Below are 25607 nucleotides of genomic sequence, written 5' to 3' on the forward strand. Positions count from 1 at the left end.
ACCAGACTGGTTAAAAATGGAAAAGGAAGATTGTTTACCTTTTGATATCGGTTCGATATTATTTGCTACGTCTAAATTAAACAAAAAAATTTATAGGGAAAACCCTATAATATTTAGTGCTATACGAATTTGGAAACAATTAAAAAAGACATTAAAATTAGATAATTTATCACTTTTTCTTCCAATTGTGAATAATCCTTTGTTTAAGCCTTCATGGTTGGACGGGGGTTTTACACAATGGAAGAATTATGGAATTAAAAATATGGGACAACTTTACAAGGAAGGCACTTTTCTGACATTTCAGGAATTGCAACAGACTTATGGACTTCGAGGAAATGATTATTTCAGATATCTTCAACTTAGAGATTATGTAAAATCGAACTCCCAAAATTTTCGAATTAGAAATTCAGAAATTCTTGATGAATGTTGGAACAAACATCCTAATACAGAAAAATTAATATCTTATATATATAATATCTTATTAGACAGTGACATTCCTTCGACGGACTTACACAGACAAACATGGGAAAAAGAATTAAATCAAGTAATAACGAAAGATACTTGGGAAGAAAGTTTGCAACACATACATCAGTGTTCACTAAACGCCAGACATTCTCTAATACAATTTAAAGTAATACATAGGTTACATTATTCAAAAACAAAACTACATAAAATTTTTCAACATATCTCACCTATATGTGATAAATGTCAACATTTAGAAGCTACATTATCTCATATGTTTGCAAACTGTATAAAAATTAAAAAATTCTGGGTAAATATTTTTAGTATAATATCTAAAGTAACCAGCACACAATTGGACCCAGATCCAAAATTAATAATACTCGGAATATTAGAATTAAATCAAACACTTAGAACAACACAAAGAAACTTTATTGATTATAGTTTAATAACAGGAAAAAAATTAATTCTAAAATTTTGGAAAGGCCCTACGGCCCCCACAATCAAAATGTGGATTATAGAAATGACGGAGACCTTAAACGTGGAAAGAATCAGATTTTCCCTGTTGGACAAACAGGAATTATTCGTTGGAACATGGTCTCCTTTTATTGATTACTTAAAGGGTCAGAATGGTTCAGCACAGGAACCTGACTAGCACGCGGGCTAAAGAATGGATGAAATACTATATTCTGAAATGTACGAATATATCTCGAATGAAGTCTTTTTTATTTTAATAAATTTTTCCATTCTTCTTTAACTATCTTTTTCCTTTTTTTTTTTTTTTTTTTTTTTTTTTTTTTTTTTTTTGTTTTTGTTTTTGTTTTTCTTCTCTTTCTTTTCTTTCTTTACTTCATCTATCTCTTTAGTTCTATCTAGTTTAAAAAAAAAAAAAGGCAAAAAGTATTGGAGACAATGTAATAATAATTGACAATATTATCAATTTAAAAATGTAAGACTGTAATGATGTAATTAGGTTATGTACCTATCTCCAATAAAAAAAAAAAAAAAAAAAAAAAAAAAAAAAAAAAATCATTTGCCAGTCTATCTTGGCCAATTCACGTCTCATACCCTCAAAGTCACAACAAGAATGCTAACTAACACTTCCTCATTACTCAATACCCAGTCTAGAATAGCCTGCTCTCTCGTTGGTTCCTTTACATGTTGGTTTAGAAAACTATCCCGCATACATTCCAAAAAATCCTCTTCCTCAGCACCTCTGCCAATTTGATTCACCCAATCTATATGTAGATTGAATTCACCCATTATAATTGTTTTATCTTTGTTGCACGCATTTCTAATTTCCTGTTTGATGCCATCCCCAACTCCAGTACTATTGTTAGGTGGACGGTACACAACTCCCACTAGCGTTTTCTGCCCCTAGTGTTTCGCAGCTCTACCCATATTGATTCCACATCCTCCAAGCTAATGTCCTTCCTTTCTATTGCGTTAATCTCCTCTCTAACCAGCAACGCTATCCCACCTCCTTTTCCTTTCTGCCTATCCCTCCTGAATATTGAATATCCCTGGATGTTCAGCTCCCAGCCTTGGTCACCCTGGAGCCATGTCTCCGTGATCCCAACTATATCATATTCATTAATAACTATCTGCACATTCAACTCATCCACCTTGTTACGAATGCTCCTTGCATTAAGACACAAAGCCTTCAGGCTTGTTTTTACAACACTCTTACCCCTTATACAATTTTGTTGAAAAGTGGCCCTTTTTGATTTTTGCCCTGGATTTGTCTGCCTGCCATTTTTACTTTTCACCTTGCTTTCATATTGCTTCTACCCTCATTTTACACCCCTCTGCCTCTCTGCTCTTACACCCATACCCCTGCCACATTAATTTAAATCCTCCCCGACAGCAGTAGCAAACACTCCCTCATGGACATTGGTTCCATTCCAGCCCAGGTGCAGACCGTCCTGTTTGTACTGGTCCCACCTCCCCCAGAACTGGTTCCAATGCCCTAGAAATTTGAATCCCTCCCCCTTGCACCATTTTTCAAGCCACGTATTCATCTGCAATATCCTCCTATTTCTACTCTGACTAGCCCGTGGCACTGGTAGTAATCTAGAGATTATTACCTTTCAGATCCTACTTTTAAGTTTATCTCCTAGCTCCATAAATTCACCTTGTAAGACCTCATCCCTTTTTTAACCTATATCGTTGGTGCCAATGTGCACCACGACAACTGGCTGTTCACCCTCCCTCTCCAGAATATTCTGCAGCCGTTCAGTGACATCCCTGACCCTTTCACCTGGGAGGCAACATACCATCCTGGAGTCTCGTTTGCGGCCGCAGAAACGCCTATCTATTTACCTTACAATTGAATACCCTATTACTATTGCCCTTCCACTCTTTTTTCTTCCCTCCTGTGCCGCAGAGCCACCCATGGTGCCGTGAACTTGGCTGCTGCTGCCTTCCCCTGATGAGCCATCTCCCCCAACAGTATCCAAAATGGTATACCTGTTTAGGAGGGAGATGACCGCAGGGGACTCCTGCACTACCTGCCTACTGCTATGCTGGCTATTGGCCACCCCTTCCCTTTCTGTCCTCTTATCTTTTACCTACGGTGTGACCAACTCACTGTATGTGCTATTCACGACTTTCTGAGCATCGTGGATGCGCCAGTATGAATCCAACCGCAGCTCCAATCGTTCAATGCGGTCTGCCAGGAGCTGCAGCTGAACACACTTCCTACAAACGTAGTCGCCAGGGACACCGACCATATCCCTGATCTTCCACATGTTGCAGGCTGAGCAAACCACGGGGCCAATCTCCACTGACATAGCTTACTCCCAAATTAACTCAACTCCCTCACACGGGTCCATCGATATCATAACCTTGTGGACCGTTCGGTCAAACAACACCAGTCCCAGGTCCTGGCATGCCTTGTTGCCCAACAGAGTCACACAGTCAGAGTCCAAAACATAGACAGTCAAGGCCCGTGTTGATTTTTTCAGCACACAAGTGAAAGTAGCTTTTCCCAGCGGTCTCAGCACCTCGCCCCCGTAAGCATGCAGAGTGGATCGGTCTGTAGTCAGGAGCTCATTATTTCTAATCTGCTTGAAAAGGCTTGTTGACATTATGTTGACCTTCGCACCAGTGTCGAGTTTAGCGAGAAATTTGTTGACAATTACCAGAACGGTTGGATCGGGTAATGGGCCAGGTGCATGAAGGAGTGAGTACACACTCGCCTCCCTTTGAGAATTAATTGAATCGGCATCGTGGGCAGTGTCGAGCGAGGACTGGGAGCCATACTGGTTATCTGTTTGCATCAGCATGTTTAGGTTAGGTCTGGAAGCCAGTGGAACTTTCCCACGAGAGCGGCAGGCAGCAGAGAAGTGGTTTAACTTTTTACAAAAGTTGCAGGCTTTACCGTAGGCAGGGCAAGGCGACTGCCTGTGATGTATATAGTTGCAGTTCAGGCATTTCCTGCCCCCCCCCCCCCCAGGGTTGGCCCGTGGCACAAACATTGAGTTATCCACACTAGGTCTGTTAAGCCCGGTCAGGTTGATTGATTTAGAGTCCGAATCACGCTGACTGTCCGGCGGGTCAATGACGTCAGCAATTCTGCAGGCATGCGTGGCTTCACGTAAGGCCAGATCAGGTTTCCTAAGGAGCTCGGATCTCAGCTTTTGATCGAGCATCCCTGTCACCAAAATGTCTCTAGTCAGCTAGTCTGTCATCGCATCGAAGCGGCACCTCTGGGCTAGGTAGCGTAAATCAGCAATGAAGCATTCAACAGGTTCATCTGGCAACTGCTTTCGCGTAAAGAATCGCGTCCTTTCTAAAATACGGTTTGAGGGCAGGTCACAAATCTCCCTGAACTTGTGCCGGGTCGTCGGCCGTCTCTAAAGGTATCTGCACCTGATCGTCGGCACCCAGGACCGCTGGGGCGTAGCTGAAAGTTCTCGCCCTTCTCATGGCGTCGGGGCGGCAAGATTGAGGAAGAGAGAGGCTTTGACTGCATCGGGTTCGTTCTGATGTGCGATATTGATGTAGTGGCTGTAGTCCAATACGAAAGTAGCCCAGCGCTCCGCGATGTCCGAATCGAAGATGAGCTGAGCAGGCTTCCGGCACGAGGAAGCCATGGTCAAAATGAAATTAAAACTCAGTGAAAGAAATAAAAACAGGTAAACAGGAGACGCGAGTTTTTGACTTTATGACACCATGTAAATAAGTCATTACACACGTGTATCTTTACAATGGTCTTTAATGAGAACACAGGGTTAAACAATACATGAGTAGTCACTGATCCCAGTCTGCTACTGTACTGCGCAGAGGGAGAAGAAGGTGTTATTATAAATGATAACTAAGGAATACCCTGACCTGTTTAATGAGGAACTGGGCAAGCTGTCCATCACCTACAAAATTGCCACTGACCCGAAGGTGGCACCTGTGGTCCGTGCACCGCACAGAGTGCCTCATGCCATGAAGGACAAAGTCGAGTCGATGTTGAACGACATGGTCACCACGCTAGAGGCAGTCAGCGAGCCCACCTAGTGGGTCTCCACCATGGTTGCCACGCTGAACAAGGACAAAAATGAAATACACGTGTGCATCAATCCTAAGGACTTAAACCTCGCCATCAGGCGCCCCCACTACCCCATGAGGACAGTTGAGGATGTTGCAGCTCAGGTCGGACAGGCCACCGTCTTCTCTGTCCTCGATGCAAAGAGCTCGTTTTGGCAGATACCGCTGGACAAGGGGTCCTCCGATTTAACCACGTTCTCGACACCGTTTGGCAGATTCAAGTTTCTGCGAATGCCATTTGGCATCAATTCTGCCAGCGAGGTGTTCCAGAGGACAATGGAACAGCTGTTTGCTGGCCTGCCATGTGCTATCATTGTGGATGACATCCTGGTCTACGGAAAAAACGTAGCGGAGCATGACCTGAACCTACGCCGCGTCCTGGACAGGGCACGACAGATCAACCTCAAGCTTAACCCCAAGAAGTGCAGGTTCCGGGTCTCCGAGGTCACCTACGTTGGACATGTCTTTACTCCTGCTGGGCTCAAGCCCGATCCCTTGAAAGCCGCTGCCATCACTGAGATGTCAGCCCCCACGACGTGCTCGGTCTACAACGCTTCCTGGGTATGGTGAACTACCTTGGGAAATTTATACCCAATCTCAGCGAGCTGAGCTCGCCCCTGCGACAACTGACTAGAAAGGACACCGCCTGGTCTTGGTTCCCGCAACATCAGCAGGCCTTCGATACTTTAAAGTCTAAATTGATCAGCACCCCGACTCTGACGTTTTTTGACCTAAAGCGCCCCATCACCGTCACCTGTGACGCCTCACGATTCGGGCTCGGTGCAGCCTGCCTAGAGTCCTCTGCTGATGGATCGCTGCATCCTGTCTCTTACGCCTCCCGCACCATGACTGACACTGAACAACGCTATGCACAAATTGAGAAGGAGCTGCTTGCTGTTGTCTTCGCCTGCTCTAAGTTCAAGGACTTCCTTTTCGGGAAGGGTTTTACTGTCGAGACCGACCACCAGCCGCTGGTGACAATTTTGAACAAGCCGATCCACGTTGCACCTGCCAGGCTGCAGCGCATGATGTTGCAGCTCCAGCGTTTTGACTTCAAGCTCGTCTATAAAAAAGGCACTGAGATGCACGTTGCTGACGCTCTCTCTCGCACCCCCTGGGCCTCCTGCGACCGCCACCCCTACAAACGGGAAGACCTAGTGCTCGGTGTTGACTTTGTCCCCACCAAGCAGCTTCAGTGCCTAGCCGAGCACACTGCTGCCGACCCTGCTCTGCAGCGACTTTCTTCGGTGATCAAGCGGGGCTTGCCAAACAAACGAGCCAGCGCACCGACAGAGACACAGCCTTTTTTTCCTGGTCCGTGATGAACTGGTCATTCAAGACGGCGTTATCGTTAAGGGACACAAGGTCGTTGTCCCCTCCTCCCTGTACGACCAGTTCTACAGCGTGGCCCACAGCGGGCACCCGGGCGTTGATGCCACGATCGCCCACGCACAGTGCCAATTCTACTGGCCCGGTATGGCCAAGTACATCCGGGACCGTGTCTTGTCCTGCCCCACCTGCAACAGCCTTGCCCCCCACCAGCAAAGGCAGCCCCTCTTGCAACAACCCGCGCCAGCCCTGGCCTGGACCTCATTGGCCACCGACATCTTCGAGTGGCGTGGCAAGCACTATCTTGTCCTGGCCGACTCGTACTCGAACTGGTTTGAGGTGGACCTTCTGACCTCCCTCACGTCTGAGATGGTCATCCGCAAGCTGAGGAGACACTTCTCCACTTGTGGTTCGCCGGTCCGTCTGCAGACCGACAATGGCAGGCAGTTTACCAGCCATGAGTTCAAGACCTTCGCCAACAAATGGAACTTTCTCCACTTCACCCGCAGCCCTAAGTACCCGCAGAGTAACGGTCTTGCGGAGCGGGCTGTCAGGGGTGCCAAACTTCTAATGGAGCAAGCGCGCCTGGCGAACTCCGATTTTTACCTCGACATCCTGAACCTCCGTAACATTTCCAGAGACCCGACCATGGGGTCCCCTGCCCAGCGGCTGATGTCCAGAACGACCAGACCTCCGATCCCGATTGCTCAACAAAAGCTGCTACCTTGTGTGCTGGAGCCTGCCTCCGTCCAGACGCGCATACAGAAGAAATACGACATCCAGAGGCGGTCCCACGACAGATCGTGCAAACCACTTGAGCCTCTGCGGCCGGGACAGACCGTTCGTCTACAGATTGCCAGTGGCTATTCCCGTCTGGCCACCGTGGTTGGTGTGGCCGATTCGCCTCGCTCTTACCTTGTTGACTTTGAAGGGACTGTTTACCGCAGGATCCGTCAGCACATGCTCGCCGTGAATGAGCCGAGCCCACCGCCTGCGGGACCTTACGCTCCGTCGCTGCTGTTCCAGCCGCCTGCTGCTGTTCCCGTTGCCGGACCCTGCATGCCTCAAAACCCTCGCGCGTTTTGTTCTCAGCGTGGGACGCCCAGTGCCACCCACGGTTTCACCCCTCCTGCATGTCCATCCCCTCTGCCGCTCTCGGTCTCCCCCGCGGTCTCGCCTGCTCCGGGTCCGCCCACCTCCTCTGGTCTTTCCGGTGAAGGGGGGGAAGGTTTGGTCCGTACGCGTTCGGGCCGTGTTAGTAAGCCGCCTGTTCGTTATGGTGATTTTGTTTAATTTCGTTGCCATGGTTCTCTGCCATGTTTGATTTTCTAAGGGGAAGGATGTAGATGGTTTATGCATGCAACCAATAATATAGTTACCTCAGTACTACTAACCCCGCCTTAGTTATCATTTATAATAACGCCTTCTTCTCCCTCTGCGCAGTACAGTAGCAGACTGGGATCAGTGACTACTCATGTATTGTTTAACCCTGTGTTCTCATTAAAGACCATTGTAAAGATACACATGTGTAATGACTTATTAACAGATACAAAATTAATCCCCTATACGACTAAACCATCATACCATAATAGTATTATTTCCGATCATTCACCACTGACTTTTATACTTAAAATCGAGGGAATGCCGGGTATAAAATCTTTTTGGAGATTCAACGCACAAATATGAAATAACCCACAGGGTTATGAGTATATAAAAGAACAAACAAAAAATGTTTTCGAGATAAATGAGACGCCGGGTATTTCTGTATCGTTATTATGGGAAACCATTAAGGCATACATTCGCGGTGCTATAATCGCTTATCAAAGTTTTAAAAATAAAGAAAATAAAAGAGAACTTCAGAGGATAGAACAGGAAATAAAATCACTAGAACTGGACAATGCAAGTGAACAACCATAGATAAACATAATAAGATAACCTTATTGAAATATAAATTGAATAGAATATTATCGGCAAGAGTAATCCAAATTCCAAATAATCCACTATTCCAAATTACAAAACAGGCAAACTTCGAATTTGGGGATAAGCCACATAAATTATTAGCGAGGCAACTGAAGCAACAAGAAAAGGAAAATACTATCACTAAAATTAAATCTGATAAGGGTGAGCTTCTAACACTACCAAAGGATATTAATAAAAGGTTTCCCCAATTTTATCATAATTTATACACAACTAAAATAAATACAGATGATAGTAAAATTACAAATGTTTTAGATAATTGCAACCTCCATTGGATAGTTTAGAACAAGAGGAATTAGGAGCACGGATTACTAGTGAAGAAATAAAACAAATAATAAACTCATTGAAAAATGGGAAGACCCCAGGACCAGATGGTTTTAGTAATGAATTTTATAAACGATTTCAGGAGTCAATTGTACCAAGATTACTCAATTTATACACGCAGGCTTATACCGGAAATAAACTACCAGAAACTTTAGCAGAATCAACAATAACGCTTATACCAAAAAAAGATAAAGATTTAGATGAACCGGGTTCTTACAGAGCTATATCACTTCTAAATACGGATCAGAAAATCTTAGCAAAAATTCTAGCAAGAAGACTGAATAATTATATTAACAAATTGGTAAACCCGGATCAAACGGGATTTATACCCAAAAGACAATCATTTAATAACTTGAGAAGGCTTTTCAATATAATAGTAAGATTAAACGAGAACTTACCAGTTTGAAGTTTGATCTTGATTTTATGAGGAGTTACGATGAGCGATTACGTGAAGAAGGGCCGTCCGTCTGCGTGCGCGTCAATCTTCAAAGCAGCGGTGTTAAATCACAGATAAAAAAGAAGACCTGAGAATAGTAAGATTGTGAAAAACTTGAACTTCCATATGACCTTGATAATATGAGGGTGGGAGCGGTGGGCATGTAATCGCTCATCGTAACTCCTCATAAAATCAAGATCAAACTTCAAACTGGTAAATTCTCGTTTAATCTTACTATTTTACTTCGGAGTCACGTGAGTGACTACGTGAAGATTTCAAAGCTCTGTGATTTTACGCCAGTTACGAATCCAAGCGTCACACACTGAATGGATTGACCATGGATGCGTGTAATCATTAAAGCATTCAGACATTACGTAGTTAAGTAAAGAAACTGATGCTTTAAATGAAAGAAAAGTTTTAAAAAAAGTTACCCCTCCCAACCTTGGGGGGAAACTAAGGGACAGAACTTAAAATGGTACGTGCAAACACCCCCAGTCCGGTTATGGTTTTTTTTAATAAAAACCGGTGGACCGTTATTTCATTCGTCCATCCTGCAGCCACTAGGATGTCGTTAAGGGGCACGTCCATAGCTCTTGCTGCCGACGTAGATGCAGCCCTGGTGGAGCGAGATTTAACGATATAAATGTTCACTCCTGCTACCGCCATTGCCTCCTTTGACCATCTGGAGATGGTTTGAGTTGATACCTTCTGGTGTGTTTTTTTTATGGCTGATGAGGACCGATTGTTCTGAGCCTCTGAGGTTCTCCGTAACTCTCAGATAGTGGTGTTAGTACGTTACCACACACACAACCGTTGGTCCTCTGGATATGCCAAGAACTGGATCTCCATCCCTGGCATTCCTGGCCTGCTCTGTTTTGTCAGGTTCCTGATTAGGAATGTTATGTTGTTCATATTGGTGGTCATGTAGTCCAACTGTAGCTTTTGCAGTGTCTGGACTCTTTGTCAGCATACCACCTTCAGGGCTAGTTATAGGCGGTCCCCACTGTCAAAGTAGGGTTAGTACCATGCTCACATCTCATGTGTCCGTGTAGCTTGGCCTTGGAGGTATTGTTGTAAATTCCCTTCATGAATTTTGTTGTAAAGGGGTGCGTTCCTATCGACCCGTGCCCTGCTTCCAGCACCAGATAGGAGGAGAGTGCGCCTCTGGCACTATAGATTGCACTATAACTTTGCTTATAGTTATGGTACAGAGTTGATAGGAACTCCAAGACATCCGTTATCCGAACTGTGTTGTATTTGTTCGGACAGTCTTATGCCTTGAAATGGCCTCCTCAGAATCTGCAGACCAACAAGTTAATACGTTTGTGTAATTACTCCCTGAAACTGGGTTCACTAGGAGGTCCCTGCTCTTGGGCACAGCCATAACTGGCTGGAGTATAGTTCCCAAATTTTTTGGGAACCAGGCTTGAGTAGGCCAATCTGGCACTACCAATATGCCTGTGGCTTAGTCTTGCTTGATTTTGGTCAAGCATCGGTTTGTGAGACAAATTTGCGGAAAGTATACATAAACAATCCTCCCCAATTGAAGGAGAAAGCATCCACTGCCTTTGCTCCTGGATCCTGCTTTGAAGGACACATATCTGGGTAACTGATGGTTAGTCTAGATGCAAACAGATCAATATCTGATATGCCAAATCGTGTAGTTATTTCGTTAAATACTGTCTGATTCAACATCCATTCTGTGTTGTTATTAAACATTCACGATCCAGCATCTGTCACCGTGTTATATCTACCTCGTAGATTTCCCAAATATTCCTCTTGATGCACCAGTGCCAAATGAGATTCGACAAACTGTCGTAAGATACAGATTTTACACCACCATTGTTAATGGATATGTGCCACCGCAGTGGTGTTATCAATCTGAATTTGAACAAGCATATTGCTACAGAAACCTTGAGTCCAAATTGTGCCCCCAACAATTCTGGGTAATTGATTCCATGTGTTGGGGAATTACAGACTCCTGCTCATTCCATCTGCCCCCACAGCTCTAGACTGTGTTTGTGGCTCCCCATCCTTAGCCGCTTGCATAGGTCTGAAGAACCCTCGATGGCTTTCAAGCAAAATTTACCTTGAGCTTTCTCACGTTCGTTATCCACCATAGTTATGCAACAATGGCCTCTGCTGGCAATCCATAGTTTTGCCAATTTGGCCTGCATGGAATCTGAGTGTTCGTTCCTTTGCTCGCTGTAAATTCTGGTAATGCAAAGGCCCGTACGTACTGCTGGAAATGCAGCTACTATTTGCCAATTACACTCGCTGTTTGCCTGATAGATGGCTAGTATTTGACTATCAGGTCATAGCAGGCTTGATAAATATAGTCGTTTGCCCCTAGGCAAAGTCACCAACATATTTACTGTTTTTGATAGTAAATTCTAGGTAATCAATTACCCTTGTAGGTGTCAATTTTGATTTAACTGGATGGATGAGTAACCAATTCTATCAAACAGGGTTTTGGTTTGCTTTGACTGATGCTTCTGCCAATTCTTGGTGACTCCAAAATGAAATTGTCCAAATATGCCATTACTATGTGGCTCTGAGACCTTTGTAGACCCAGAATTGGTTTCCGTAGTTTAGTCAATAGTCTAGGAGCTGATGTCAACCCATTTGGCTGATCCATGCCATGCAGTTAAACTTCAAATATCTCCTGCTCTTAGTGAATAGACACCGAATAGTATGCATCTTTGAGGTCGATGCATGCCATGTGACCATTTTATAGGAAGCTCCTATAAAACAGTAGTTAGACCGTAACAAAAATTATTGTTTCTAAACGTCTGTACTGCACAAATGAGTTAAACCTGGATGAAGTGACATCCTCCATCTGTCACATGTCCTGAATGGCAATCCTGCCCAAAATTACTGGGCCTGCCTCGAAGACAACTCCAGTCCAAGTTCCAAGTCTGCTTGGAACCTATGTGTGTTGTGCAGTAAAAATAATCACAAGAGTAAATTACCAACATGTAACTGGTCCACAATCCCTTGTTTCAGTAAACCCAGACCCACCTACCTCCATGGCTACCGGTGGTCTTGTGGTAAGCCCAAAGGCTCCTGATGCGGATTCCTTTTCTCTCCTTGATTGGGAGTAGGACTGGCAGGGAGTGTGGATTCCATGTTTCTCCTGACCTCTGCTTGGGTCTGGTCTGAAAACCCTCATCATACTGAGCCTGCCTTGCAGGACAATTCTGGCCATTATTTTGAGTCTGCCTTGAAAGACGACTCTGATCATATTTCCGTGCCCAGCCTTCAAGCTACCACCGGATTCAGTGAACCGTTTACCCCCTTTGGAGGTGTGGGGTGTGTTGTCGCCTACTGATGATTTGCTTGTCGTTGGTACCTTGATTGGTCCGACAGTTTTTGCTTCCTTCTTCTGGTCTTACCTGAAGAGAGGATTCGGCGGCTGATAGCGCTCCCTTGCCGGCATTGTAGCGTGCGGATATTCTGCCAACTGCTGGCTCTTGAGGCCATATGCATGTGCTTCAGTATGTTCATACTTTAAATTCGAGATCAGTTTCCTACTGATTACTCACACTCCCCTCCACTGAGAGTGAGGCCTGTGCTGACATGGCCCTTCCAGTGGACCTAAATGAGGTTCTAGCTTTGGGTCAGACTAAAACCGACCATGAATGCTCCTCTCCTCAGAGCAGGAGACATTTGTGCAGCCCTGAAAACAGGTGCTGCTGCCTGCGGGTTCTCCATAATACCCGGGCTGTCAATAGCTAGATTCCATCCAGGGAAGCACCCAGTGGAACCTGGATGATTGCAGAAGTACTTATTTTCTGTTTTTTGTATGGAAGCTTATTATTCCTTTTATATAAAGCATTTTGGTGTTGATTTAAACAGTGCAATATAAGTAAAACTTATTTACTTACTTCCTTTCTTCTGCTTGTCCCTGGGAAGGTTTACCCCCCTCTTCTTTTGTACTCTGATTCAGAGTGGTTTCTTCCATTTGTAGTTCCCCCTCCAATGGGGAAGACATTGGGCTGCCCCATGTGCGAGGCTCCCGGCACCGGCACTGCTGTAGGCCCGGGCTGATACTGCTCCCTCCTTTGGAGCAGATCATTGTTGGAGCAACTTCTCCATAAGTTGCTCCATGTTCGAGAGTCGTCCTCAGACGCTCTCCGTTGAGGGAGGGTATCCCTCTTCCCCGGACTCATCTGAGTCAACGGGTTTGTTAGACTTGCGGGTGGTATTATGTCCCGCAGGACAACCATGGAGCTCCTGCTCCCGCGCAAAGTCTCCTGCCGATTCTGCTGTCGGCGCTAATGTCGGGAACAAGACCGTCGCCCGCTACTTGGAATGCTGCGGTCTTCGGCAGCCGACATCCCCGCGGGCCGTCTCCTCGACATCATGGGCTCTGAAAACTACAAAAAAGCTTCAAGCCCGAAAGAACGCAGGTAAGTAGTTCAACTCTCCTTACCTGTTCATCCCGACGGCTGGGAGGACACAGTGCCTGCCAGTCCGTCGTGCGTGTTGCGTTCAGACGTAATGACGCGCACGCAGACGGACGGCCCTTCTTCACGTAGTCACTCACGTGACTCCGAAGTAAAATGTACTCTCACAAAGAGGACATTGAAGATATTTCAGTCGTTACGCTGGATGCAGAGAAGGCATTTGATCAGGTAGAATGGCAGTATTTATATAAGGTACTTCAAAAATTTAATACGCGAGAGAATTTTATTAGATGGGTTAAACTACTTTATGATAAACCTACGGCAAGAATATTAACTAATAATATGTTATCTCCAACATTTTATTTATGAAGGGGTAATAGGCAGGGTTGTGCCTTATCACCATTGCTATTTGCCCTTATGATAGAACCGCTGGCTGAAAAGATTAGAAATCATCCGAATATTCATGGATATAATACTAAGGACTCAAAGAATAAAATTTCATTATATGCTGATGATATTCTTTTATATATTACTAATGCACAAACGAGTATCCCCACCTTATTAACACTAATTGAGGAATTTGGTTCTTTTTCAGGATATAGAATAAATTGGAATAAAAGCAAAATTATGTCTTCAAAACCACAGGATGCGAGACATTAAAATTCCTTTTCAAAATTGCAACAGAAAAATTCAAGTATTTGGGTATTCAAATTACGAGAAGACACAAATCATTATTTAGCGCCAATTTTATGCTGAATGTTATGTTATGTTATGATTACATTTTGGAAAACGCTCCCGCTCTCATTGAGAGGTAGGATTAACGCTATAAAAATGACTTTTTTACCACAATTAATATATTTATTTCAAGCAATCCCAATATATATTCCAAAATATTTTTTCAAAAAACTAGATTCTAATATCACTAATTTTATATGGGATTATAGAGCACACAGAATTCAACGAAAGCATTTGTGTAAACCTAAAGAAGTTGGGGGTTTATCATTACCTAACTTTACGTATTACTACTGGGCAGTGCATATTAAGAACATAATGTACTGGTTGGATAGTTCCACTCATCAGTCGGAGTGGATAAGAATGGAGAAAGAGGAGTGTTTCCCGTACGATATAGGAACGATCTTGTTCTCACCGATAAAATTGAATAGCATAATATATAAGAAGAACCCAATTATTCACAATACAATAAGAATTTGGAAACAAATAAAATGATCCTTGAAATTAAATAATCTATCAGTACTAACCCCAATATTGAACAATCCTGCATTCAAACCATCTCTAATCGACAACACATATAAACAATGGGATAGACTGGGGATTAGGAAAGTATGAGATATGTATGAATTGGGCAAATTGTTATCATTTCAACAATTAAAATCAAAATTTAAACTGAATGATAATCAATATTTTAAATATATACAGATATGTGACTTTATGAAGAAATATATACATAGATTTCAAACGATATTTTTAGACCCTTTAGAAGAAGCAATGAATATTAAGGCTGGTTCACAAAAACTAACATCATATTTTTATAATAGTATATTAAATAGAGAATTACCCTCAACAGAGGCACTAAGAGAAGATTGGGAACATGAACTAATGATAAAGATCCCGAAAGATAGATGGGAAAAGTATCTGATGAACACACATAATTGTTCCATTAATGCAAGACATAATTTAATTCAATTTAAATTATTACATAGACTATATTATTCAAAAACGAGGTTGAATAAATTCTACCCAAACGTCTCTCCCAGATGCGATAAATGTTTGTTTCAAAATGCCAATATAACACATTCATTTGTAGGATGTACAAAGTTGAATACATAAGGGACTGAAGTTTAGGGGTAACATGAGGGGGAACTTCTTTACTCAGAGAGTGGTAGCTGTGTGGAATGAGCTTCCAGTGAAGGTGGTGGAGGCAGGTTCGTTTTTATCATTTAAAAATAAATTGGATAGTTATATGGATGGGAAAGGAATGGAGGGTTATGGTCTGAGCGCAGGTATATGGGACTAGGGGAGATTATGTGTTCGGCACGGACTAGAAGGGTCGAGATGGCCTGTTTCCGTGCTGTAATTGTTATATGGTTATATGGTTATATTTTGGAACGATATATTTGATATATTTACAAAGCTCTTCAAGTCAAGAATAGAACCTAATACGGACGGATTATATTTGGAATAATAGTAGAAGATATCAATTTAAACAAAGACAAAAAAGTATTCTTTAATTATGGGTTAATAATTGGAAAGAAATTGATACCTAAATTTTGGGAAAAATACAGCTATACCAACAATTAAAATGTGGATTAGGAATATTACGGACATAGCACACCTTGAAGAAATGAGACTCCGCATAATAGATAAATATGACCAATTCTTAAGGAGTTGGTCTCCTTTCATCGACTTTTTGGAATCATGTGATGCAGCAGTACCGTAACGATTGCTGATTTCAGGTCAGGTCGTGGATAGATTTACATCTCCGAACAAAGATTTGAAAATTTCTTTTTAAGGGTCTTTTTCTCCTATTTCTACTTTCTACTTTTTCTTTTCTTATATACACACTTCACGTGTTTCTATTTTCTACTATCTATTTTACCTCTTTTTCTTCTCTCTATTTTTTGTTTTTTTTACTTCCTTTTCAAAAACATAAAACTAGAGGTTGTACATAGAAAGTATTACGTTATGACATAGTTGGCACCTAAAGTTAGGTCCCACTGTATTGTTTTGTATTGTATTAACTTCTAATAAAATAAACAAAAAAATAATAAATAAAAAAAATAAGATCTAGGCAAGTGCACACCCGCTTGTGTTTGACTCGCTTGGGTGGGCTCTTTCTTCCTCCTCCCCTTCTTCTTTGGCTTCTCCCAGTCCTCCACCCCTCCTCCCCCTGCACCTCGCCATCAGCCACTACAACAGGTTCAGGACGTTGGGGGCGGGGGCCATCGCTGCCCCGGGTCCCCAAGGCGGAACTTACCGCCACAGATGGGCTATCACTGCCACTCCGGATCACCGGGGCAGAGCTGGCAGCCCTAGCAGGGTCAGCAGTACCACCCCGTGCCACCGGGTCATGACGAGCCATCTCGGATGGGCCAGCAGTGCATTCCTGGGCTGCAACGCTAGAACTTCTTGCCGCGCCCCCGCAAACATGACACTCCCTACGGAGATGTCCAAACTCACCACACGCATGACACAGTGCCTTTCCCCAATTCCAATGCACGGTTCTAGGGAGACCCTTACACTCCACCTCGAAGCTCTCCTCAGCGCCATCCCCCTCACCTTCATGAACACCCTCCTTTTGAAACTGAAGATCCCTTTTTCCTCCGGGTCACTTCCGGGGTGCATAAGCCTAAGGCACTTAGACCGCACCTCCCCAAACTTAGACAGGTGTGGAAGAAGTGTTGCTTCCAGGATACATGTGGGGCAACTCCGCAGGAGAACCGGTCTCACCCTGGACACCCACGAATGCACCTGTATGTGGACCCCCCTCCCTCCCCCCCCCACTGAGATCCCCCTCTCCAACGCTAGGGCCACATCCTCACGGGTCTTTAGTATCATCTCAACCTTTCCTCGTTCGAGATCGGAAGAGACAGTAGCCACCCTCTCAAGAAGGTCATTCATGGCCTTCGTAATTGCTCCCCTGGACATCAGGGGCCCAGTTTGGACCAAGATACCGAATACTTCCCAATCCAATTCAAAATGAGGCTCACACTCAAATGGCTTTGTACCTAGGGGCGGAAATCCCGGGGGGGGGGGGGGACTGATAATCGCGGGCACAGATTGGAGGAGAAAGAGTTGGTCAGCAGGCAATGGGGGCGGGACATGATGATTCAGCGCGATCATTGGATGAGGGAGGTGTCGGTCAGAGGCGGAAATTGGAGGTGGTGGGACTGAAGGTAGAACGCAGTGATTGGAGGAGGGAGACGTGGCATATACATGCGCCTCATCCACAGCCAGGATCGATCCCGGTTCTCCGGCGCTGTCCAGAGTGCCCCCCCTCATGCCCCCATGCCCGGGGGTGGCCAGAGACATCAGGAGTCAGACGGGAGCTGTGCCCCCAGGCCCACAGCCAGCGCAGAGAAGCAGCGCTAAATCCAGCTCAACTATGCCTGTCCCGCCAGGTTAACAGCCCTGGCTGGACTTGCGGGAAATATGGCCCAGGTGTACAGTCAGTGAGGAGAAGCAGCGCTGGTTTCCTGTCAGTCCAGGAAGGGCTGTAGGTTGACCCGGCAAGAGAGGCTGAGTTGAGCTGCATTTAGCACTGGATTGAGCCTCCGAAGCCTCGCGTGTGTGTGTGAGTGCGCTTGTGAGTGCGGCCGCCAAGAAATTGTGTCTCGCGGTCCCCTCCATATTTTGATAGCAATTTCCATGCCTGTTCGTACCCGCCAATTATACCACCGCTGCGTAACTCCGGTCCTTCAGTCGCTCCCCAGCCATCGCCATCCTGACAGTGGCACAAACCAGCTCCAGGCACACCAGCAGCTCAGCTCCAAGTTAAGCCCCAGTGACAGTCACAGTCAAAGACAAGCAGCAGAAAGGAGATAGCTCCAGCTGAAGCAGGAAAGTCCCCAAGTTCGTCCACAGCCGAGAGCAGCTTTTGGGAAGCTCTTTTACAGTCTTGCCGGAAACAAAAGTACCTTCTTCACATTAACCCAGGTGGCCGCACTGAGCAAAATGACTTTAGGGTAGAGAATCGATGCTAAAAACGACAAAGACACTGAAATCTCTCCCTCCCTCGATCTCCAGGCAGTCTTGGCAGTCCGCCAACGACATGCGCATCCTCGACAATGTAGAGAAAACTCAGGAATTTTCACACTGGTGGAGGAATCCTAGAGCAGAGGAAAGTTTCAGAAGTCCAACGATAAGTTAAACTTTGAAGCCCCTCTGCATCTGTTCCTTCTCCATCGACAAAATCCTTGAAAGGCTGCATCAAACCTTCTCAACTGCAGAGCTGAGAAAAAAGGCACGACCTCTCTCTCTCTCTCTCTCTCTCTCTCTCCTCTCTCTCTCCTCTCTCTCTCTCCACTCTCTCTCTCCTCTCTCTCTCTCTCTCTCTCTCTCTCTCTCTCTCTCTCTCTCTCTCTCTCTCTCTCTCTCTCTCTCTCTCTCTCTCTCTCTCTCTCTCTCTCTCTCTTTCTCTCTCTCCCTCTCTCCCCCTCTCTCCCTCTCTCCCTCTCCCCCTCTCTTCCCCACCCAAATCACACTAGGTTCTCGTTTTCACCCGACAAACAGTTTCCTTTATCATCATCACCTTTTTTGCATATCTTTCATTCATTGTTATTTATTTCTCCACATCACCGTCTATATCTCTCATTTCCCTTATCCCTAACCATTCTGAAAAAGAGTCGTCCCGAAATGTCACCCATTCCATCTCCATAGATGCTGATTGTCCCGCTGATTTACTCCAGCATTTTGTGTTCATCTTTATGTAATAGATGGATACAGGTGAGGGGGAGCGGGGTGATTGGCAGATGGGTGGACAAAGGCCAGAGATGGGAAGAACAGAAAAGGCTGTGAGAGAAGATGAGCAGAATGAGAAGCCAGAGAAAGGGATATTGGTGAAAGGGGAAGGGGAAAAGGGGGAAACGGGTCCCATGCAGGCGAGGCACAGGGAAGAGAGAGGGGGGAAAATGGGATGGACACAAAAGCTGGAATGTCAGAAAGTCAGACAGAATTGCTGGAGAAAAGAAACCCAAATAACACCCCTATCCATGTTCTCCACAGATAGACACAAATGCTGGAGTAACTCAGCGGGATAGGCAGCATCTCTGGAGAGAAGGACCCTTCTTCAGACTGAGTCACAGAAGACGGAGACACAGAGATAAGGAAATTGAAGGTGTTACTCCAGCACTCTATCTGCATGGTGTCAGGTTAGGAAAATGGGAAGTACAATGAGACCTGGGTGCCCATGTACATCAATCACTGAAAGTAAGCATGCAGGTACAGCAGGCAGTGAAGAAAGCTAATGGCTTGTTGGCCTTCATAATGAGAGGAGATGAATTTAGGAGCAAAGAGGTCTTTTTGCAGTTATGCAGGGCCCTGGTGAGACACCTGGAGAATTGTGTGCAGTTTTGTTCTATTAATTTGAGGAAGGTCATTCTTGCTATTGAGGGAGTGCAGCATAGTTTCACCAGGTTAATTCCCTGGATGGCGGGAATGACATATGATGAAAGAATGGGTCGACTAGGCTTATATTTGCTGGAATTTAGGATGAGTATCTTATAGAAACATTTAGAATTCTTAAGGGATTGGACAGTGTAAATGCAGGAAACACGTTCCCGATGTTGGGGATGTCCAGAACCAGGGGTCACAGTTTAAGAATAAGGGGTAGAGCATTTAGGACTGAGTTGAGGAAAACATTTTCACCCAGAGAGTTGTGAATCTGTGGAATTCTCTGCCACAATTCACTAGATGTATTCAAGAGAGAGCTGGATTTAGTACATAGGGCTAATGGAATCAAGGCATGTGGGGAAAAAGCATGAACGGGGTACTGATTGTGATTGATCAGCAGTGATCATATTGAATGGCGGTACTGGCTTGAAGGGTCGAATGGTCTACTACTTTTTCTTGTGTATGCCGTGCGCAGCCTAAATTTGTAGATCAAGAATAGACATCCAGGCCAGGACAGCATCAGTTGCTGGGTGGATGACTTTGATGCCACCAGGGAAAAGCCTCAGTGAGCAGTCATTCACGATGTATGGGATAGGCTGGTGTTTGCAGTCGCAAGCAGGGCTGTCTGTCATCCCCCACTTATGCAGCTGAAGGGCTGTTCTTGCGTGGAGGGTGCGGATTCTGTTCAGGGTTAGCCATTGCTTGCGACGGAGGTCAAAACACCGGTGGTTTCACTATGGGGTCTGGGATGACCTCTCTGTTGTTGGTGTTGGCATCTTTCCAGGCTCAGTCTTGGAGTCAAAGTCTTCCAGTGATTTAATGGAAGACCAGAAGGGTTTGCGGGACTTCAGAGCATGTTGGGCATATTGCATACTCCTGTACCTATTGTCTATGTTTCTATGTAAAAGCTTTTAACTCCACATCACCGTCTATATCTCTCCCGCGACTCTCAGTCTGAGGAAGGATCTCAACCTCAAAACGTCGCACGTTCCTTCTCTCCATAGATGCTGCCCGTCCAGCTGAGTTACTGCAGCATTTTGTAGTCTCACCCCCCTTAAGGTTTTAGCTGAAATTTGCAGCCTCTACAGCTGCTGCGATTATTCTCGCCCCCATCCCCCACGTGGTGTAGGGGCCAAGGGGGCGGGCCATCGCAATAGGCGGTTCCGATCGGCGGCTCCCATTGGCGAAGGGCGCTGCATGACTGAGGGGCGGGACTACGGTTTGACCTATAGGACGTGGTCACCTACGGCGGGGCCGTGGCTCTGATGGGTCGGATGCAAGGAGGGGGCGGTACCTGGTCAATAGACAATAGGTGCAGGAGTAGGTCATTCGGCCCTTCGAGCCAGCACCGCCATTCACTGTAATCATGGCTGATCATTTACATTCAGTACCCTGTACCCAGTAGCCTTCTCACCATATCCCCTGACTGCGCTATCTTTAAGAGCTCTATCTAACTCTCATTTGAAAGCATCCAGAGAATTGTCCTCCACTGCCTTCTGAGGCAGAGAATTCCATAGACTCACAACTCACTGGGTATAAAAGTTTTTCCTCATCTCCGTTCTAAATGGCATACCCCTTATCCTTGAACTGTGGCCACTGGTTCTGGAATTACCCCAACATTAGGAACATGTTTCCTGCCTCTAGCATGTCCAAACTCTTAATAATCTTTTACGTTTTAATAAGATACCCTCTCATCCTTCTAAATTTCAGAGTATACAAACCCAGCCGCTCCATTCTCTCACGATATGACAGTCCCGCCATCCCGGGAATTAACCTTGTGAACCTATGCTGCACTCCTTCAATAGCAAGAATGTCCTTCCTCAAATTAGGGGACCAAAACTGCACACAATACTCCAGGTGTGGTGTCACTAGGGCCCTGTACAACTGCAGAAGGACCTCTCTGCTCCTATACTCAACTGCATATGTTATGAAGGACAACATGCCATTCGCTTTCTTCACTGCCTGCTGTACCTGCATGCTTACTTTCATTGACTGATGAACAAGGACCCCCAGATCCTGTTAGATTTTCTCCTTTTCCCAAAGTGACACGATTTAGATAATAATCTGCCTTCCTGTTTTTGCTACCAAAGTGGATAACCTCACATTTATCCACTTTAAACTACATCTGCCATGCATATGCCCACTCACCCAACCTGTGCAAGTCACCCTGCATTCTCATAGCATCCTGCTGACAGTTCGCACTGCCACCCAGCTTGGTGTCATCTGCAAATTTGCTAATGTTACTTTGAATCCCTTCATTTAAATCATTGATATATATTGTAAATAGCTGTGGTCTCAGCACCGAGCCTTGCGGTACTCCACTAGTCACGGCCTTCCATTCTGAAAGGGACCTGTTAATCCCTACTCTTTGTTACTGTCTGCCAACCAATTTTCTATCCATGTCAGCACTCTACCCCCAATATCATGTGCCCTAACTTTCCCCACTAATCTCCCATGTGGGACCTTATCTAATGCTTTGTGAAAGTCCAGGTACACTACATCCACTGGCTCTCCCTTGTCCATTTTCCTAGTTACATCTTCAAAAAATTCCAGAAAATTAGTCAAGCATGATTACCCCTTCATAAATCCATGCTGACTTGGACCGATTTTGTTACTGCTATCCAAATGTGTCGCTATTTCGTCTTTTAAGATTGACTTCTTCAGACTTCCAGTGGCGCTATGGAGTAAGGGAGACTCGCGCCGACTAGCTCCGCAAAAATCCATTTGAAAACGGCGGAAAAGATCGGGACCTACCTTCAGACAACAGCACCGGCTGCTTGCATTAAGCGTGTGACGTCATCAGGCGTGCGACACCGGCGGTATGTCTATGCAACATACCCCCCCAAGACGAGAAAAACTGGTAAGGCCAAGGAATTAGGCACGACTGAAGCCTCAGGCTCAGTTTTACCATTGTCCCACGAAGATCTCCCAAAGAAGAAAAAAAACAGAAGTAGAAGATCTAAGAAGATTCCTGGCACAAGAAATCACAAATTTAATGGAAGAATTGAAAAAAATAAACAGAACATTAAGGAAGAATTGAAACTTTTAAAGAAGAAATTAAAGAAGAAGTCACAGCCTCTGTACACAAATTACTGGAACCCTAGAAGGTAAACATGGAAGAACATCTTAATCAAAAGATTGAAGAGGTCATTGTTAAATTAAATGCGATGGAAGCAAGATTTTATTCTAAGTTGGAATCCCATCTTCCAGACACTAGATCAACAACAGCAACAACTAAATCAACAACATACATGTGTAACTGAATTAGAGGAAATAGCTGATACAAGCTCTAAAACTACAAAAAAACTTCTCACTGAGAACAAGCGTTTATCAGACTTATTGCATAAAATAACTGAAAAATGTATTGACTTGGAGGGACGTCAGAGACGCCAGAATTTAAGAATCGTGGGCGTTGAGGAAGGCAGAGAGGGGAACCATGACCCCCGTGAATTTTACGCAGGTCTATTAAAAATCTTATACCTGGATCATGAACCTTTACTTGCTCGAGCACACAGAGCTCTGTGACGCCGCCCAAGACAGGACGCCCCACCAAGACAACTGAAAACGAAGGTGCAATATGATCATGTTTTGGACGATATGATGAAGAAAATCGTTCGCAGCAGAAATCTCGTATTTGAAGGAGACAAGATCAGTATATTTCGAGATTATCCAGTGGAGGTCGCCAAGAAAAGAGCGCTGTTTACAGACACAAGAAGAATACTTGTGAAAATAAAAGAGCTGAGATATGGACTGATGTGCCCCGCAACACTGAGAGCCATCTACAAGGGGAAGGAACATTTCTTCAACAAACACACAGAAGCACTTGAATTCGCCCAGGACATCGAGAATGAGACCGAGGATTGAACACTCAACATACACCTGACGGTACCGGACATCGTTACCCCGCAGAGAAGTAATGGAACTTTAAATTGCTTGGTTAATGACTGCTCAAACTTTATAATGAGAATCGAGCAGTTATTATGTTACTGACATATATAACATTTATATCTTAGTACTAATTAATACTAATTACTACTAATCATGATAACTAATTATTATTAATTATTGTTAACTGGATCAACTTAGAATTAGCTAAAAGTATGAATTGTTAGTAATACAATACAATACAATACAATTTATTTGTTATCATTTGAACCTCTTGAGGTTCAAACAAAATTTGGTTTCTGCAGTCATACACACAAGAAAAAGAACAAAGACACAACACAATTTACACAAACACCCATCACAGTGAATCTCCTCCTCAATGTGATGGAAGGCAAAGTCTTATCTCTCCCCTGCACTCCTCCCGATGTCAGAGTCAAAGTCCCCGGCAGGCGATGATAAGTGTCCCGTGGCCATTAAAGCGATGCAAGGCCGCACTCCGGGTCTTGGTGTTGGAGCCCCCGGCGGGTGCTAGCAAGTCCCACGGCCGTTAAAGCCGCGCCGGGTGCCCTGCTCCAGGTACTTTTCAACCCCGCAACTCGGGCGGGAAAAGTTGCCATTGCGGAAGCCCCGAAAAGCAGTCTCCCACCAGGGACCCGCGGGCTCCCGATGTTACTGCCCGCCAGACCTGCGGTTGCAGCCTCTGAATCCCCGGGGTCGGGTCGCAGCAGCGCGCCACCACAGCTCCTCCGCTCCAAACTTGGCCAGCTCCGCGATGGTGAGTAGGTCCGCAGGCTCCGTGACTGGAGCCCCAGGTCGTTCCGGTTGAAGGCCGCTCCACGGTGCTAGGCCCCAACGACAACGGAGACTGTACGGAGAACAAAGAAAAGGTCGGGTTCTCCGTACAGGGAAACGATGTAAAAGTTTCCCCCACCCCCCGACCCCACACACATACTCAGTTTAAAAAAACCCCACAATAACTACATTTAAATGAGACAAAAAATAAAAAAAGACAGACGGACTGCCGCCCACCCGGAAATAGGATAATGTGTGATTAAGGTCATTTTTATTAATAAAAATCTAGGAGTTTTTTTCTTTGTTACTTTTGAATAATCTTTGATTAATATTTTTGCTATATCAGACTAATATCTTACTTTGAGACTAATAACTATTTCGTTAATGAAATTTAACTATTGTTTACCCTCCCCCATAAATTGTTTTTATTGAAATTGAAACTTGTCTCTCAAGGAAAGTACGGAGCTAGTATTACTTTTTTTTAACCAAAGGCTACGGAAGTCCTTAGATTTCTAGCCAGATTAGGGTGGCTATCACTAACTGCACCAACTATAGATGTAGGTTTTTCTTTCTTTTACACCTTACTAACATAATATTCTTTTACTTTCTCTATTTTATATTATATTATAATTTTTATTTTGAATGGAATTATAAGTTTTACTTAAGGAGATATATCCGGAAAACCTACGACAGCTAAAATTCATCTACCTGATGTTCGGGTGTAAGGTAGGGTTTAATGTGCTGAACCATTTGCTCTATTATAGACCACCCTAATCATAAGATGCAAGACGTTAATATGAAAATTGGGGGTGAAGGAATTACATTCTGTAGCTGGAATGTTAAGGGAATTAACAAACCAATCAAGAGAGGTAAAGTATTAGCTCATCTAAAATCACTTAAAGCAGGTATTATATTCCCCCAGGAAACACATCTTAAAAAGGAAGCACAACATATATTGAATGCAAAATGGATTGCTAAAGCGTATCACTCTTCATTCTCACATAAATCTAGAGGGATTGTAATATTAATCCGTAAAGGTATACCTTTTAAACATATATCAGCTATAGAAGATATTGACGGCAGATATATTGTACTGGTAGGTGAGTTATACTAAAAAAAAGTGACTCTTCTTAACGTATGTGGACCAAATTTTGATGGTCCCTTGTTCTTTCAGAAAATATTCAATACTATCCTGGAATTCACACACATAACTTAATAATTGGTGGAGATTTAAATTTTACATTAGATTCTTATTTAGACAGATCATCAACTCGAAGAAAATTAAAATCTCAGTCAAGTGAATTTCTAAACTCATATATTAACACTAC

This window comes from Amblyraja radiata, chromosome 29 (genome assembly GCF_010909765.2).
Source record: "Amblyraja radiata isolate CabotCenter1 chromosome 29, sAmbRad1.1.pri, whole genome shotgun sequence".
Classification (NCBI taxonomy): Eukaryota; Metazoa; Chordata; class Chondrichthyes; order Rajiformes; family Rajidae; genus Amblyraja; species Amblyraja radiata.